We start from the raw sequence: 13,567 nt of genomic DNA, 5'->3' as shown, positions 1-13,567 counted from the left end.
TAGCGCATTTCCCGCGGAGTCGTCTGCCTCCTGCACCCCGGCCCGAGCTGTCCATGTTCGTTGTTGTTTTTACTTCTGACGCCAGATGTAGTACCGTCGAATGCAGATCGACACCCGGGGTTGAGGCACACTAACGTTTATTACAATAAGCACAGGGGATACTTAATACTGGAGGGGGTAACGGCCCCCTCACCCGGATAGCTGGGAACACATGGCTAGCTACCCTGACCTGCCTCTTAATCCTCCAGTCTCGGGGCTAGGGGAGGCTGTCTGGCCTGACACTGGTGAGTCGGGCTACGGCACCCGGAGTCCCAGAGTCCTAGCTCTGATTCACGGGGCCCCGCCACTGGCTCGGTCCTGCGCGGCCCTTACAAGGGCGGCGTCTCAGGGGAGACCAGGGCTCTTTCTAGGCAGTCTTCGATCTTCAAGAGTTACCAACACATTCCGCCTCGAGCCCTGCGGCTCATCCCCTTATATCTCGACCCCTCCCCGCTGGGGTCCCAACTGTGGACGTCGTTGCGAGCACCCTCCCGTGTACTCACGAAGCCCCGCCCACTGTGCTAGTTTCTCGTAGGATCCCATACATCTCACCTCTACACATATCTCCTCCGTAAGGCCCCTACACTTATCTACCAGTTATGTGTTACTTATTTATTGGATATTTACTTTTGTTACTTATTTACTGTTTTAAGTTCACTCGTTTCCGGTTAGTTTGTTTACTTTGTGCACGTTATGATTTTAATGTTAACAATTGATAATGGAATGTATTACAAATGTAAACTTTGTATTAATATGATGTAATTAAGCTGTGGTAATGACGTTAAAGATATGAATGCATGCGGGGTATCTGAAATTAGTTTTACACACAACGCTATTTTTGTGGGGTATATGCGTCTGCGGGTTATATGCGTATACGGGCTATATGCGTGAAAATACGGTAGTCATTTTTGTATTACTTTAGTATAAATACATGTTAATTTAGATTCAATTGTTTTTTTCTGACTTTATGTAAACGAAAAGACACAAATTCGCCCGTTTTCTCATTGAAGACAGGCACATTTCAAAATATCACTGTCCTGGTCACAAAAGCAAAGTTCGTGGGGAATAATAGCCATTTTCTATCTTATAAGGCATAAGTAATTACGAAATAACACTTACTACCTAGGAACAAAAATTGTGTTATAGTGTAATAATATAAACTAACATACACATTCTACACAATAGATCATATCCATACCTTTTAACGCAATATTGTACACGTTTAATCACGCATACAAGTGATCACATTACACTTGCACTCAATGAACATGAAATACACGTTTAATTACATTTTGAACTTGACCAATTTTTGCATAATTTCACACATTTCCATAATTACATGGATTTGCAGAAATACACCAATTACCATATTTTTCATTTACATTTTTAATATATTTTTTTCACAACACTATATACAACAACTCCCAGAAGGCTGTGCTTTTTACAGTCTGTGTAAAACATTCCTTTGTTTCGTGGAGAGACCGATAAATGAAAGAGATGTCTGCTGAGCTGTTTCATCGCAAGGAGGTAATTTTAAGAGCGTATTTGGAATGTTTCAACAGATTTTTGTTACAGATTTATATTCTAGTCTAGGTTTTATTGAATTTTAACCTCTGTTTAAATACACTTTTTTTAAAATAACTGTGTCCATCGGTATCCACACATTGCTTACCATATGTTTACTTAAATATGTAAAGCCCCCTCTGGAGACGTCACCTCAAAGTCATGAGTGGGTGATGTCAGCGCCTCCCTATCTCTGGTTTGTGACCTCACCAAGAGCAGAACGCGCCTCGTCCACCAGACGTGACTGAGTCTTGGAATTCATTTGCACGGTATCATACCTCATCTCAAACAGTCGACCGCCACTCCCATGGTGTAACTGTCCCTGTTCCGCATGAGTTTACTCGGCAGCGGTCTGTAAGTGGAGGTTCGTTGGGTAGCTTTTGGATACTTGTTAAAATTTGGTAATTGTTAACAATTACATTTGCATTGAATGCCTTATTTATTTTGAATGACATCGGAATAATTTTAATATACACTGTGAAGTAGACGGTGCATATTTTCAGCTGCCTACCGCATTTAAATCTTGAACCCCTTCAAAGGGAGAGAACTTTGGCAATTAATGACCTGACAAAAACACTTCCCGAACAGATCCTCTGTCATCCTCATGTATTGTACCTTGCTCAACTACACTGGACCAATGGACCTAATCATAATACATTTCTTCTCAACCTATCCCAAATGAACTAAAGACGGCCACTCAACTAGATTCTGAATGAACCCTCAATTGCTCTTGATAATCCAGCTAAGCTATGGGATCGATGTGTAGGTTGTAACATTAACAAATTATTCAGTGACGTCTAGCAATGCAGGACTGGCCTGCAACACTGACCACTGTTGTAAAGGAGAGCCGACACAAGATTGCAGGGGGTTCGTCTTTTAATCCTTTTCTCCCATCCACACCTGTCCCCAGCCATCCCAATCTCGTTCCCGCTAAAAGGCCCCTTCTTCCCGCCCGTTCTCCCCTTATATCTCGTCGATTACCCCTCCCACTAACCCTCCTATTGGTGGGAATCCTTCCCCTGACACCCCTACATCACCCCCCCCCCCCCCCCCCCGGAGAAAAAAAAAGTCCTCGGTTCTGCCTCCCCCATGGACCATTTAAGTCTCCCCATGCCTCCCCCACTGACAGTGACAACAGCCCTTAACCCCCCCCCCCCCACAACCATACAATGCAATATAACGCAACAAAATCATTGAGTGGCCTGCCCGGGTCTCCAGCCAGCATCCCGTAACAGCCCGGACATCCACAGGCAGCAGATGACCGTGGCGGCCCCCTCCTTCGAAGGCCCTCTCGTCGCGGTCCCTGGTTCGGTGGCGCCGGTGTCGCCTTGCCTGGTGCCGCTGTCTCTCCGGCCCCCGCGGCTCCCGGTCGTGCTGCTGCTCCGTCAGGCCTCACATGGGGCGCTGTAGGTGACAAGGGAACACAGGGCACCGAACCCCCTGCCGGTCGGCACGTGGTGGTTGGCGACCTTGGCCTGGGTAGGGATGATGATGGTGGAGAGATGTATGGCTTAAGACGGGTGGGGTGTACAAACCATCATCGCTTACCCAGTTGGACCTGGACGCACTGCGGTCGGAGTGCTTTAATGACCTCGACCGGCCCTTTCCAGGGTCGGTGCAGCTTTGGTGAGAGGCCAACCGGCACCTGAGGACAGTGTAGCCATGCCTGGTTCCCGACTTCAAAGGGCTTGGCTGTCACTGTACTCTCCCGTATCCGTACATTACTCTCTTGGCTCATGGCCGATGCGGCCTCCGCTGCTTGGCAGGCCTCTCTCAAATAAATGAGGGATGTCTTTAGTGCCTTTGGCCATGCATCAGCTCTTGCGGGAATGTCCGTCAGCTGCACCTCAATAGGCAGAATGGGATCCCGTCCGTACATCAGGAAAAACGGCGAGAACCCCGTTGCCACATGCGGGGCCACCCTGTACGCCGCTAAGACCGATGGAATGTGGAGGTCCCAGTCGGAGTGGTTTTCGTCCACCACTTGGGACAGCATGGCCGCTATGGTGTGGTTAAGCCGCTCCACCATCCCATCGGTCTGTGGATGATACGGAGATGTTCGGACCTTTTTAGTGCCCAGGATAGAACAGACGTCCTTCAATAGCCGAGAGGAGAAATTCCTGCCCTGATCCATGAGCAACCGCTCTGGTGCTCCCTTATCAAGGATATAGCCTCCCACGAAGTCATCGGCGATGGTCTGTGCCGTTTGGTCTGGGAGGGCCCACGCCATCGGCCACCTCATGCAGTACTCGACCCCAACCAACAGGTATTTATTTCCCCGTGGCGTGACCGGCAGTGGTCCCAGGATGTCCAACGCAACCAATTCGTTGACCCTGGTCACCGTGATGGGCTGTAGGGGCGCCCGGCTTACCCGGGGTGGCGGCTTTCGCCGCGCACATTCGACGCAGGTAGCGACCCATCGGTGCATGTCAGCGGTCATGCCTGGCCAAAAGTACCGACCCTGTAATGTGTACAGTGTCTTCCGCCCCGCCAGGTGCAGCAGCTGGCGGCCGTGTACGTCCATAACAAATTGTTGACGCAGCGACTCCGGAACTACCAGGCATCGCCGGCGCCCTGCCGGGTCCCATCGCATGAGGAGGTCCTCCCATACGATGTACTCATCCCCCCCCTGCCTCTGCTGAGGCGCGTCGCATTCACAGTGGGGCTTCCTCCAGCTGTAGACGTCTCCAATCGTCCAAGGTCAGCCCCAGGTCGTGGTCGGTCAGCTGGACCTCACCCTGTGTGCCCTCCGCCGTGCGTACAGGAGCGATGACCGTCCCCTCCGGCCTCGCCTCCTTGCAGCGTGCCCTGCCTGTGGTGCATGCACAAGGGCCCTGGCGCGCCAGTTGGGACAATGCGTCTGCGTTGGCGTGTCTGGTCCCTTTGCGATGCACCACTTGGTACCTGTACTCCTGCAGGCGCTCTATCCACCTGGCCAGCTGGCCCGAAGGCTGGTCGATGCGGAGCGAATACTGCAAGGCCGCATGGTCAGTGCGGACCATAAATTTGCGACCATACAGGTAGGGTCGGAATTGCTGCACGAAGTGAACGATTGCCAGGAGTTCCCTATGTGTGACGCAGTAGCGCTGCTCCGCTGATGAAAGCACGCGACTACCGTAGGCGATAACCACCTCCCGACCCTGCTGGACTTGCGACAAGACACTGCCGATGCCCACATCGCTGGCGTCCGTGTCCAGGATAAAGGGAAGGCCAAAATCCGGAAAGGCCAATGGTGGTGCATCTGTCAGACGCGAGCGCACCTGCTGGAATGCCTCTTCCTCCAGATGGCCCCAATAAAACCTCTGGTTTTTCGCCATCAACACGTGCAAGGGCTTGGCAATGGTTGCGAAGTTGGGTACAAACCGGCGGTAGTAAGAAACGAAACCCACAAACCGGCGTACCTCTGGAACCGTTGTGGGAACAGCCCAGGCCCTCACGCAGACCGTCTTTTCCGGGTCTGTAGCCACTCCACACTCACTGACGACGTGGCCCAAGTAGCGCACCGACGACTGCATAAGGTGGCACTTCGACGGTTTGAGCTTCAAGTTCGCGTTCCGGAACCGCAGGAATACCTGACGTAATCGGTCAATGTGTTCCTCGAATGATCGGCTGAAGACGGGCAGCGCTACTGGCGCTGGGACATGAGGCATACCCACTCGTGCGTGAGGGGGCGCTCGACCTTCGAGTGGCGGAGAGGCTGCAGGGCCTGGCCAGGAGATTGAGGGTTTCCCTGCTCTCCGCCGTCGGCACAGAAATTTCATCCTCAACGGTGGTCAGGAAGATTCAGGTCTTCGTGGAGCAACAGCAGTGGGCAAGGTGGGAGGCCGCAACATGGAGCCTGCAAGATATGGTGGCGGTAGTGGAGGGCAGGGGGGCTCAAGCATCAACACCCCTGCAGGAGGACCTGCGGCAGGGACAGCTCCCTCTGCCTTGGAGACCCGAGTCCAACTGCTTCATGTTTGGTTTATCGGGCCACACTGCTGCAGAGTGTCGGGGTGATGAGTAGGCATCTGGAGAATCACCCGTGTTCGTTGGGCCACCGGCATAGTCAACTCAAGCCCTGTTGGACCGGGTCTCTGAGGCCTACCCAAACTGCCAAGTGCGAGGTCTTGGAGACCGGACCTGAGTGGGCAATGCCGACCGGTGAGGTGCCATGCCCTTTGAGCCGAGGACCCCGTCTCCATCATCTCTTGGCCCTTTGGTCCCAGAGGTGCAGTACCCCGCTGGGACGGGGGTGACCGGTGCCATGGACTGGATCACGTGAGCTGTGTCCCCGAATGGAGGGACTGGCCCTTGCACTGAAAGGGGATCCAAGGGTAACGGGGTTTTAGGGCTAACAGCCTGGGTTAAAGGGAAATTGAGGTGGTGTGCCGATTCGCGAGTTCAGGGGAACCGCGCGTGTGTGGGGTGTCGCCGATTCGCGGATGGGGGTCCCTGTGGGAGAGTTGCTGATTCGCGAGTTTGGGGACATTGCGTTAGGGGGAGTGTTGGTTTATTATCGGGGGGGGGGGGGGACCGGGGAGCAGAGGAATGTGTCGTTAATTACGGAGGATGCCGCGGTTGTAGTGGGATGTGATGAAGTTTATTTAATTTTATCGGCTGTGAACACATTCCGATGCTGACATTTTTTTTTTGGGGGGGGGGGGTCGTTTGTTCTGTCGGGAAGTGAAGAGGACAGACCAAGGCTCTGTAGGACTACTCCCTGGAGAAGTGGGAATCTGCATGAGTGGGAATACCCCTTCTGGGGGGTCTCTGTAGGACTACTCCCTGTATAAGTGTGGGAATCTGTGTGAGTGTGAATATGTTTGTGTAACTCTGTTTGGTTGTTGTTACCCCATACTGGACACTTACTGGACACATGAGCCTCATAGCTTGGATTGGCCCATCCAGTAAAAATATATAAATGTCGTTATTCTGATTCCACTCCCCCTACCCAAGATGGCGGCTTCATCCCCCCCCCCTACCAAAGATGGCAACATATTCCTCTCTCAATATGTACATGGTGTACCCACAAAGTGTACCCGCACAATGTACACACACAATCCATACACACTCACTATACACACACACACAGTATACACACTAAACACACACGATGTATACACAAACAGTATACACTCACTATACACACAGTATACACACTCACTATACACAGCGTAAACACAGTGTACCCGCACAGTGTACACGCACAGTCTACACACACACAGTATACATACTCACTATACACACAATGTATACACACAGTATACACACTCACTATACACACAATATATACACAATGTATACACAGTATATACACACAATGTATACACACACAGTGTACACACTATACACACAATAATGTTCACGTTGTTGTTGTTGAGCTCACGCACTCAAGGGTTCTCTGTTCAAGAGAGGGAGCAATGGAAAAGGAATCTAAACAAACTTGAACTCTAACCCCGCACTCTCGCTCGATGGTGTCACCACTCCACATTACCTCATCGGCGTCTGACGCCAGAGGGATGCAAACCCCGCTAGTGACGTCATCTCACCAAGCCCCCCCCGCAACGCGCTCTAGCGTGACGTCACGGCTGATCACTGCTAGTTTCCGTTACGATAAATCCTTATTTGGGCAAAGCTACGCCAAGTCCCTGGCGAATCGTTAACATAATTTATTCATAAATACCGTCGCGAGTTTATTGCTACCGGTTCAGCAGACACGTCCCATCCCTCGACATGGGCCCGGTTAATTAATTAATTCAGTGACACCGCCACTAATTGGGGGAGGAGAGAGTATCCCACAAGTGACGTCATGTCACCTGCTGCCGCGTGTCGTCACTAGATTCCAGGAAGGTGCCGCTCAGCACTCGCTGAGATCGGAGGTGAGAAGTTCACATCGTGGTTGTTGTCGTGGTTGTTGTTGTTTACCCAGGTAGAGCCTCGCTCCTCCCCCTCTTCGGGATATCAATTGAGTAGCAGCGAGTATGGAATCGACGTCCAGGTTGGAACATTACAACGCGGGGCCTTGCCTCCTGCCCTCGCCTGATTGCATTTGCTTTAATTCTCTGCTTAAGTTTAATTTGTCCTCGCCTGGCTCGCTACTTTGAAGCTTTTTTTATTCGAAAAATGTCCACGTTTTTTATATCACCAAGCCAAGCCCACTTGAGCTATAGTGCTATTTTTCAGAAGCGACCTGCCCACAACAAAGTGGCTTATCAACGTTTGGAAATGTATATCAGCCTATATCAGCCAAATACTCTAAACGCGTGATGATGTTGACTCTAAATGCGGAGGGAAAAAAGGGAGGATCCGGAGGAAAATCCACGCGAGAGACACGCAAAATCCAAATATACATCTATAATATCGGTTTGTTTGGGTTAGATCGCGTAAAATCTAAACGTGTCGTTAAACCCGCCACCACCCGGACACAGCCAACTAGTAAGGGTTGTCACGTAAACATAACGTGGCCAATTCGTGACTAGTACAGCACACCGGTTGTGTGTTGCAGAGCCAAGCCACAACATTTACAATCTGAGTACGACGTTTCGTCAGTAATTACAACCAGCTTCATCAGGCGAGAGCCACATGTTGTGGCTTGGCTCTCGGAATATAAAAAGGGTCGCAGGGTTTATAGCGCAGCACGCTAACCGTTGCACTACCGCTCCCCACTCATGCACAACATTATCATCCGAAGTATAATCTTAATTTTAGAACTTTCGTGACTGCAGGAATTATTATTTGTTTCTTTCGGTTAAGTCACGTCTAAAGATCAAATAATAGATTAAATTAAATAATAGAATACGACGTTTCGATTGCAACACAAGCAATCATCAGGTATAATGAAATAGCGACATAAAATCTAACCAGAAAACTATAGACAGACATGAGCAGACAGATATCACCAAGATACATAGAGAGAGCAACACAGGTAACAGAGAGAGGTGGTCGTCTCTGTGGGGTGGCCTTAAATAGACAGAGGAGGGCGGACGCAGAGAGAGGGAGGGGGGTTAGAGAAAAAATTAGCATATCAATGAGTGGACAACAAAACGTGGTGCTGCAAGTGCGATAACACGGCAAGCAAGCCTGAAAATCAGAAGGACACACTAAAATTAAATAACCTAGTAAAATATCGAAATGTAATGTAATACAACACAGAGGGTCGGTCAACACACAATTAACGCATAGCCTGGTTGATTACGTATTTCAAAGATTGCTAAATTAGAATTTAAGTGTGAACATTCCAAAGAGAGGACACAGGCAGAGAGAACAAGTAGTCAGAGAGAGAGAAAAAAGAAGATAAGTTTAAAACTTCCCCGTAGAAGTGGTTCAATCTTAATTTTAGAACTTTCGTGACTGCAGGAATTATTATTTGTTTCTTTCGGTTAAGTCACGTCTAAAGATAAAATAATAAATTAAATTAAATAATAGAATACGACGTTTCGATTGCAACACAAGCAATCATCATCAGGTATAATGAAATAGCGACATAAAATCTAGCCAGAAAACTGTTACCTGTGTTGCTCTCTCTATGTATCTTGGTGATATCTGTCTGCTAATATGTCTGTCTATAGTTTTCTGGTTAGATTTTATGTCGCTATTTCATTATACCTGATGATGATTGCTTGTGTTGCAATCGAAACGTCGTATTCTATTATTTAATTTAATTTATTATTTTATCTTTAGACGTGACTTAACCGAAAGAAACAAATAATAATTCCTGCAGTCACGAAAGTTCTAAAATTAAGATTGAACCACTTCTACGGGGAAGTTTTAAACTTATCTTATTTTTTCTCTCTCTCTGACTACTTGTTCTCTCTGCCTGTGTCCTCTCTTTGGAATGTTCACACTTAAATTCTAACTTAGCAATCTTTGAAATACGTAATCAACCAGGCTATGCGTTAATTGTGTGTTGACCGACCCTCTGTGTTGTATTACATTACATTTCGATATTTTACTAGGTTATTTAATTTTAGCGTGTCCTTCTCCTGATTTTCAGGCTTGCTTGCCGTGTCATCGCACTTGCAGCACCACGTTTTGTTGTCCACTCATTGATATGCTAATTTTTTCTCTAACCCCCCTCCCTCTCTCTGCGTCCGCCCTCCTCTGTCTATTTAAGGCCACCCCACAGAGACGACCACCTCTCTCTGTTACCTGTGTTGCTCTCTCTATGTATCTTGGTGATATCTGTCTGCTAATATGTATGTCTATAGTTTTCTGGTTAGATTTTATGTCGCTATTTCATTATACCTGATGATGATTGCTTGTGTTGCAATCGAAACGTCGTATTCTATTATTTAATTTAATTTATTATTTTATCTTTAGACGTGACTTAACCGAAAGAAACAAATAATAATCCTAAGTATAGTTTTTTATTCAGGACCAGCTAAGTTACCCGGCTTTGCATGGGCGTCAGTAATCAAACATGAAGGGTAATATCTAGCCATGCTGGGTTTATTAGAATTATTGAATTCTGCCAATAAAAGTCCATAAATGTGTGTATTTTGTCACTGTTTTTTGGTTGTGTTATACATTCGCAGGACTTATTTGCTTCATAATGAGGACAACATTTACATTTGTTACCCTAGGAGACCTTCAGACAGACGGTGTTTGATGTTTGCCATCTGGTGGGTTTAATCGAATGAAGCTTCAATTTTGGCATACATGTCGACAGCAAATTGGTGGAAGAGCTCTTTACATCTCAAGAAGAGATTGAAGCTGGCGTTTCGCACCATGACCCTGAAGGCAAGAAGTCCATTGCGACAACCTTCTTTTGTGTTGGCAAGCCTGTTGCTGGGTCAGTTTGGCGAAGTATAAAATGGTAACCATCATCACCTTGCCAGAAAATCAGTGGACATTGAAGAGCATCATAAGATCTGTGTTTTTAAATTATGTGTAGGGTATTGTTCTTCGAGTTCCTTGTTGTTCAGCAGTCAGAATGACAGCGACTTAAGATGTTATGAGTGCATTTAAGCGGCACTCATGTTGTGGCGTTTAATCGGCATGATTGACAACATTTAACTCTGAAGTCATCTTCTCCATGGCACACTTGAAATTGAACAATAAGAGTTTTCCTTATGGAGCATGTCTTGCTAAAGCAATATGACTTGCATCTTGGTGTTGATGACATCGTTGCAATGCTGGTGAGCCTGTCTAGTATTGTCAGACATGCAAGTAGATGTGTGGTAATGTAGGTAGGTCATTAGGTAGTGGCAGCAGACTGCCAATGCGATTATGTACCTGGCCCTGCACTTTTAATGTGGGCATGTAACTAGATGTCGGGATGAGTTGGTTGGTTCCTTAAGATGTGATTTGGAAGCATGAGTTATGTCTTGTATTGTTCTTTCGGAAATGGCTTGTATAGGTAGTGTTGGCAGTTATGAATACATTAATCGGTTCGGAATGGTCATTAATTGTAGGCAGCTGAACCAGGGTACAGTTGCAGCTTAGCCCTGGAGGGTCTCCTTTTAATGCAATTGCGTGCAAATATCTGCAAGCAGTAGACATGGAACCAATAGCAACTAACAGATCAGAAGTGTTAATTAAGTGAGGAATGTGTGGAATAGAAGAGTTTTCGTCTTGACTGCAGGGTAGGCACCTGGTTGCAGTCATTGTAGTGCTGTTTGAAAGCTGCCTTGGTGGACTGGAGTTTGATAATTTGCTGTGTCAACAGCCACTTCTGCTGTTAGTTTTCTGCGTAGCTTTTTGCTGTTGAGTTGCATTCGCTGTAGGTCTAGGCATAGCATCACTGGTCGCATGCTGTCTTGCTTCTTGCTGTACTGGAGTTTCATAATCTGTAGGTGCAGCCATCGCAGCACTGGCAGCATACTGTCTTGCTTCTGGGTGGTCAGGAATGTCATCAATAAGTGCAGCACTGGCAGCATGCTGTTTTTTTTAATCTTACATGTTCAGGAGATTCATTAGCTGTAGGTACAGCAGAGGCAGCATGCTGTCTCACTTTTTGTGTTCAGGAGTTTCATTAGCTCTAGGTGCAGCCATTGCAGCACTTGTACATATGGCATCAATTATTGTAATCGGCTTTGGTGAAGAGAAGTGCACGTTTTCCACAAGGAACATTTTAGGTTTAGGTAAAAGTTAATAAGCAGAGAAAGAGTAAATAATGATTGTGTGAGTGAATGCTATATCGAGATTGTTAATTAAATGATAGTTGAATGTGTGATCGTTGTAGGAATGTGAAGACATAACTGCAAAGGAAGGAAGTATAAGGCTGTAAGTTGTTGGAGGGAGTAATTGTTTGTAGTGGGTAAGAATAGTATGTGTGTGGTGGTGTGTGTACATCTCTAGTTATGGAAAACGCGAGTGTGTTTATGTGCATGCTTTTTATTCCTTACGAGGCGATGTAGACTTGATGTATTTAGTCCTGCCTGTTGTATAGCGTCTATGTTGTGTAGAAGGTGGTCGGCAGTGCTTGTACGTAGATGTAGATATTTTCAAATAGTATATAGTTTTTATAAACATTGCAGTATGTTAGAGGTGAGCCGTGCGTGTGCAGAGGGGACATTATTAAGGAGCCGGAAATGGATGCATTTGGTGGCAACTATATGAAATGTCTTGTATTCTTAGGTTTTTTCGGTAAAGTCACGTAGGTAAAAACATTAAAAAGTAAAAGAAAAAAAGAAAAAATCACGACGTTTTGGAGGCAACACAAGCTTCCGTCTTCAGGTGGTACCGTCACAGCCACGACAGCTGTATCAAGTAAATGAGAGATTGCAGGAGTTACCACTGCGTTTATATAATGGTTGGAGAAGGTGGTGGGGCAAGGGCCGCATACTTATTATTAATATGGTAAGGTGAGGCTTGAGACTAAGAATAGACTGCATAACAAGGGCTGAGCCTTTGTTATGGAGAGGTGCGGTTTGTGACTCAACCTGTAACAAGAAGACCACCACTAAACATGGTAAAACAGTAATGGTTGTCTGTCAAATAAGATTGGCAAGTAAGTGTAGTTAAATCTTTTTTGCATGGTTAATCACATATTTGTGATTGAAATTATAATTTCAACCGTGATGACGGTTACAAACTGAGTAATCATTGGAAAGATGTGATTAACCATGAAAAAAAGATTTAACTACACTTATTTGCCAATCTTATTTGACAGACAACCATTACTGTTTTACCATGTTTAGTGGTGGTCTTCTTATTACAGGTTGAGTCACAAACCGCACCTCTCCATAAAAAAGGCTCAGCCCTTGTTATGCAGTCTATTCTTAGTTTCAAGCCTCACCTTACCATATTAATAATAAGTATGCGGCCCTTGCCCCACCACCTTCTCCAACCATTATATAAACACAGTGGTAACTCCTGCAATCTCTCATTTACTTGATACAGCTGTCGTGGCTGTGACGGTACCACCTGAAGACGGAAGCTTGTGTTGCCTCCGAAACGTCGTGATTTTTATTTTTATTTTATTTTACTTTTTAATGTTTTTACCTACGTGACTTTACCGAAAAAACCTAAGAATATGAATCATTGCAGTCACGAAAGCTTCAAATCTAGAAGAAATGTCATGTGTTTGTGTGGAAAACCAGAAGTAGTGATAATGCCCCAGGGTTTAACACATGGCGAGAGAGAGGGGGTGAGGAGCGATGGGAGGGGGGGGGGGGACGCAACGGCGGGTGGTTGGAGCTTTCAGGTGTTACTTATGTTGAAGGTTAGCAGGTAAGCTAAAATCTGTGCGAAAAACACCGACTCAGCCGTGAGTACGCATGTAAAGTTTGGGGTGTGTAGGTTTCATGGTGTTGGTGCAATTAGGTTCAAAAGAAAACAAACACCCACAAAGTCTGTTTTATTTTTTTATTTAAAGCTTTCGTGACTGCAGGGATTCATCTTCTTGGTTCTTTCGGTAAAGTTACGTAGAAGGAAAATAATATTATATATTATAATATTATTAATATTATAAATTATTATTTTCCTTCTACGTGACTTTACCGAAAGAACCAAGAAGAGGAATCCCTGCAGTCACGAAAGC

Source organism: Lampetra planeri, chromosome 78 (genome assembly GCF_965212315.1).
Source record: "Lampetra planeri chromosome 78, kcLamPlan1.2.h2, whole genome shotgun sequence".
Classification (NCBI taxonomy): Eukaryota; Metazoa; Chordata; class Hyperoartia; order Petromyzontiformes; family Petromyzontidae; genus Lampetra; species Lampetra planeri.
This window is presented reverse-complemented; position numbering follows the sequence as displayed.